The sequence below is a fragment of the Primulina eburnea genome, chromosome 8 (genome assembly GCF_022965805.1).
Source record: "Primulina eburnea isolate SZY01 chromosome 8, ASM2296580v1, whole genome shotgun sequence".
Classification (NCBI taxonomy): domain Eukaryota; kingdom Viridiplantae; phylum Streptophyta; class Magnoliopsida; order Lamiales; family Gesneriaceae; genus Primulina; species Primulina eburnea.
In genome coordinates this window covers 11,433,571-11,439,902 of record NC_133108.1, presented here as the reverse complement: position 1 = coordinate 11,439,902, position 6,332 = coordinate 11,433,571, and positions in this window count along the sequence as shown.

Here is a 6,332-nt window from a genome sequence, read left to right as displayed (position 1 = left end):
CCTGATAAGTGCAAGATTTGCACTTAATTTATACTCGAATCCATTTTGAATTATGCTGGTTTCGAACAGAATTATGCGTTTTTGGTTGTTTTTGTTGTCATTTCAGGAATGGAGAAAATAGTGGATAAGCAACCTAGTGAACCGAGAAAACAGAACCGAGCTGCGAGTTCAGCCATTACCAAGACCAGAAGTACGCGGGCGGCCGCGCGACATCTCGCGCTACCGCGCGCACAAGAACATAGGTGCATGACCCGAGAGGCGCGCGCCACCGCGCCACATCACGCGCAGGCGCGCGCGTGCCCATACAAGCAAATGACCTAGATGATTACGCGCGGCCGTGCGACTTCATGCCCGACCGCGCGTACACATGCACGGGCCAGACGAGCAGCAGCTCGCGCGCCACCGCGCGCATGGCGTTCCCGAAAGTTATAAAATGTGCGCCGCTATGTCATATGGGGACAGAGACGACACTTCGGATTTGTTATCTGTCTTTTGCATTTCTATTTTCTCATATGTCAATGTCTAAAACTTTGAATATGTGTCGTTTTTATTTCGATTTCGTGATGAACTAATCTCCCGTCCTAGAGAATGATGTAGCTTAGTGGACACGATGATTTGACGTGGTTATTTTACAAGATTGAATTCCATTTCATGTTTACTTGTGTTTCTCTGTGTTTATTGCACTGCAATTTACTGGCCATAAATTGTTTGTTGTTTGATTAATTCTACAACTCAGGAGAGGGACTAGGATTATAGATCATTAGAACACATCGTTAAATGTTTATATCGTTCGGAAGGCGTATAACTTTAGCGAGGCTTAGTAAGAACATTGTTTGCAATTATCTATGAAACTTAGATTCTAATTAGGAATAATTGAATCGAAGTTGATAGATACAGTTATTCGTCACTTGGGAAAGGGGGAATAACATAACCTAAGTGTTCTTGGCCAGTAAATAATGGGAATTCAGGAATATAAATTCAACTGTGAATATTTATCGTGGAAACTTTGTGAAATCATTTCTTTAGATATTTTCTCTCATTATTATTTCTCAATTCGGTGATTTAATTAATTCATTGTGTTCAATTAATTCGTTCAAACAAACCAACCTTTTATTTGATTTTCTAAATAAAGTTGAGACTATTTTAATTACGAGCACTGATATACATTTTTATACACACTCCTTGTGGGATCGATATCTGTACTTTAACCAGTACTAAAACTTGATACCGTACACTTGCGGTAGTGAAAACACGCAACAAGTTTTTGGCGCCGTTGCCGGGGAGTGTCTAATTTGAATTTATATCAGTATTGTTACCAATTAGTCTAGATTTTAATTTAGAGCTTTCATTTTTTATTTTATTATATATTGATTGAGTTTCTCATCTTTTCTGCTTGACAGTGTATGCTAAGATCGCCAAACTCTGACTTGCTTATCTTTGATCCGGAGATCGAAAGAACTGCGAGAAGATTAAGAAAAACAAGAAGAGAAGAGATCCAATCAATGGCTGAGAACAGAGAGAATGACAGACACGTCCAGCCAGAGACGATTCCTATAAGAGATCACTTCCGATCAGTTATCAACAATCATTACTCTGGTATTGCAAGAGGGACAATCAACGCTAATAATTTTGAACTGAAGCCTCCTCTAATCAATATGGTTCAGCAAAACCAGTTTTCTGGGACAGCCACTTCTGATCCTCACATTCACCTGAGAACCTTCTTGGAGATAACAGATACGGTAAAGATTAATAATGTGCCTGATGATACTATTAGACTGCGTTTGTTTCCCTTTTCTCTCAGGGATCAAGCACGAGGATGGCTTCAATCGCTTCCCTTAGGAAGTATCACTACTTGGCAAGAGCTGGCGATGAAATTTTTGGCAAAATACTTTCCCTCTGCAAAGTCTGCACAGTTGAAGATTGAGATTAGCACGTTCAGGCAGACTGATTTTGAGCAATTGTATGTAGGGGTGTTCATTATTCGGATATAACCGAAAAAACCGACCGAATTTTTTAATTCGGTTTTTTTGAATCGGTTTTTCGGTTCGGTTTTGGATTTAGTTTTTGAAATATTCGGTTTTCCGGTTCGGTTTCGGTTTTTGTGTACTGAAATCCGAAATAACCGAACCGACCGCATTTTATGTTATATTATTATTTAGTCCCTACTGGTTCCAGCTTTTATAGGTTTTAGTCCAAACCTTTTAGTATTTATATTATAATTTATTTACATATCTAACATTTATAAAAATGAATACTTAGCCGGCCCTAGCAGTAACTAATCTTTTGCACAGAAAATCAGCGCTTTCTTCCTCTTCTCTTGAGTTTTGACGGTGTTGTTCGGTGTTCGTTGATTTGCAGTTTTCAGGTAATTTTATGATTTTTCGAATTTTTATGTTTCTTTTTTTGGGATGTTGAAGTGGATGATCTTCCTTGTGTGTGTTGGTTGTACGTTTGTCAAGATTTGTAGTTTAGGTGTTTTTTTTTGGCATGGGCATGTAGTTTTACTGAATCAAAGACAAATTTCGAACTTGGGATGAAGTTTTTTAGCCCATTTTTATTAATATCTCAAGAACGAGAGAGTGAGGGGTAAACAAATTCCATTGTCACTTCGAGAGTTTAGGAAAGTTCGATGATTATCTATATATTTTGGAGCCAAGACATCACATATGCACGGAATCGAGCTTTCCTCAACATGGCAGAAGCGACAAATATATATATATATATATATATATATATATATATATATATATATATATATATATATATATAATGGGGTCAAGTAGTTGAATGACAAGTAATAATAACAAGATGTAGAATAATATCCATTGTTTTTAATTATATTCTTGCCAGAATGGCTAAATCATTAAGATCATATAATTTGATTTATGGTTTTTGTGTGGGTATGTCTTACATTGAGTCGGTGGGATTGTCGGAGTCTCATGTCGTGGAATGGAGGACTTTTATTAGGTGGTAATCATCTAGGAACATCATCCATAATGGATATACTTAAATCAATTATTTAACTTCTTCATTCTCACGTATGTATGTATATAATATTTTTGCTTACTTATTGTGGATATCTATGTATTTACATGTTATCCTTTGAAAAAAGAGAAAAACCACCCCACTGTCTATGATGTCTCAAAGAAGTCTCGGTGGTTAAATTTTTTTTTTTGGCCCTCTTCTTGCTTTGGAGCTTATATTAGGATTTAAGAGTGAATAAAGTAAATAACATTTTCCATGTATAGAGATCTTTGATAATTTAATTACATACTTCTTTTACCTTTGTTGGATTTTTTCATTTGTTCTTATTTTAATCTTCATATTATGTTTATTGTATTATTAGATGGCTGAAATTGATAGTACACTCGGTGAAAGTGGAAATTCAAATAACGAGCCACCTATTGCATCTTCTCCAAAAACCACTGAAGATTCAAAGAAGAGAAAAACCGTAAAGCCTAGATCAATTGTGTGGGAACATTTTGAAAGGTATGTTGATTGTGATGGGAATAAAAGAGCAAGGTGTCTTTATTGTAGTTCAAACTATGCTGCTGATTCAAATGCCAATGGAACATCTTCTTTAAATAATCATCTGAGAAAGTGTACGCAAAATCCTCATAATGCTGGGACTAAACAAGCCAAATTAAGATTTAAAGAAAATTCAAAAGATGGTGGAAATTCAGTTAATATTTGGAGATTTGATCAAGAAACATGTAGAAAATCATTGGCTCAGATGATAATTATGGACGAACAACCTTTTAGTCTTGTTGAAAGAGAAGGGTTCAAGCATTTTATTAGTTTAATACAACCTCTATTTCGAATTCCTTCCCGTGCTACAATAACGAGAGATTGCTTTGAACTTTTCTTGGAAGAAAAGAAAAAACTTAAGTTGTTTTTTAAAGACACACATCAAAGAGTTTGTCTCACAACAGATACATGGACTTCAATACAGCGAATCAATTATATGTGTCTCACAGCTCATTTTATTGATAAAGATTGGAAACTGCACAAGAAGATCTTGAATTTTTGTCCAATTAGTAGTCATAAAGGTGATGATATGGCAATTGCAATCACTAAGTGTTTAATTGATTGGGGTTTGGACAAAGTGTTCACTGTTACAGTTGATAATGCTAGTTCAAATGATACGGCAGTGAAAGAACTTTCAAAACAATTTAGCAAATGGGGAACTAATTTCATGGATGGTAGTCACCTTCATGTTAGATGTGTTGCTCACATAATCAATCTTATTGTTCAAGATGGATTGAAAGAAGTTGGTGATTCTGTGAAACGTGTGAGACAAGCTTTGAGATACATTAGACAATCTCCTGCAAGGATGAAACGATTCAAAGATTGTTGTGAAATTGAAAAAATAGAGAGTAAAAAATCATTGTGTTTGGATGTCCCTACTAGGTGGAATTCGACCTATTTGATGTTGAATACAGCACAAAAATTTGAGAATGCCTTTGTGAGATATGGTTTTCTTGATCATGGATTGTTGGATAATCTTCTTAATCACACTTGTGAAGATGGAAATATTGTGGGTGCTTTTGTTAATGATGACTGGAAGAAAATAAGACACATGGTAAAGTTTCTTGAAACTTTTTACGAACTTACCTTAAGAGTATCGGGGTCATCATATGTTACTTCAAATGTTCACTTTCATGAAATTGGTGAAGTTGCTTGCATTTTGAAAATGTTAGTGGATAGTGATGATACTGATTTGAGTTGTATGGCGGAGAAGATGAAAGCTGAAACGTCCCATGTTCTTGCGTTTAAAATGTACTAGAAATTTTTTTTTTTTTTTTTAATTTCGGTCCTTGTAAAAAATATTTTAATAAAATATTTTTGTCCATGACCTCGAATATTCGCTAGCTAGCATTTAAAAATCAATTGCAAACGTCATAAAATAAAATAATCGCATGAGTTACCAAACCTAGAAAGCAATAATCGTGAAACGTATTTTCCTCTCCAAAACCACTCTAAAGCATAAATAAATGGTTTTAAAAATCTTTTAACGTAAAAACATAATCATGATCGTGAGTGCGGAAAAAGTAGAAGCGCTGGTCCTCAGGTTGTGTGCACCTTCAGTCCAGTCATCTCATGCGTCAAGCCCTCCCTCAACCTCACCTGCATCCATCACACCTAGTGAGTCTAAAGACTCAATACACCAAATCTTTGTAACGAGTAACAGATATAAAATCACATGCAACAGTGAAAATACTTGTACTTAAAATATCATTTCATGAAAATGCATAAACTTGAGCATGAAAATTTTCGTAAATATTTTCATGATGCATAACATGAACCTGAACCTTTACCTTTTCCTCAATCATAACATGACATAATAACATGACGTGATAACATGACGTGATTCTTTTCATGATCATAACATTATCTTTCTCTTGATTGAATTCAGATCGTTAATTGTGACTTTCCTGACATGACATGACATGACATGACGATGATACCATCTACATGAAACCACAGTACTGGGCGGCGGGGACATCAGCGACACAAGATCGTCAACTGAGCCTTGGCCTATTCTTGATCGTAACCTCAAATCCTCAATTCCTGACATGACATGACATGACGATGGTACCATCTACATGAAACCACAGTACTGGGCGGCGGGGACATCAGCGACACAAGATCGTCAACTGAGCCTTGGCCTATTCTTGATCATAACCTCAAATCCTCGTAGTCACAATTACTTCACCTTCATCAATATTTTCATGTTTTCATCACCTTATAAAATCATGCATGAATGTATTTTCTTTTGAAACCAAGCGTGCACTATGTATTTTAAATGTCAATTTTAATCATAAAATTCCATGGACATTTAAAATAAATCATAAGTAAATCATGAACATTTCATAAACATTTGACCATGAACATAATATCATAAAAACAGCATTTAGGGCACTGCCATGACCTCTACTAAATTTTGATGTAAAAAGACCGTTTTACCCCTGTACTCGACTTTTTAGAAAATCGACTTTCTTTCTTGATTTCGTGACTCTAACATGTCCCAAATAAAAATTTAAGCTTACATGAATTTTTTCGTAATTTTATTTGCCTTAAAACTTAGACTTTTTCAATTATCTTTTCTTAATTATTTTAACGGTGTTTTAATCCCGAAAAATACCAAACTTTAATATAAAATTCCTAAATTCAAAATTTAGTCTTTTTATATTACTTTAGCCCTTATGGATCACGACCCGACCCCCGTGAGCCGTTTTCCAACTTTTCTTCATTTTAAAACTCATTTTGACACCTAAACTTCGACCCCGAGCCATCTCTTAATTTTATCGAGTTACCCCTGAACCATATCG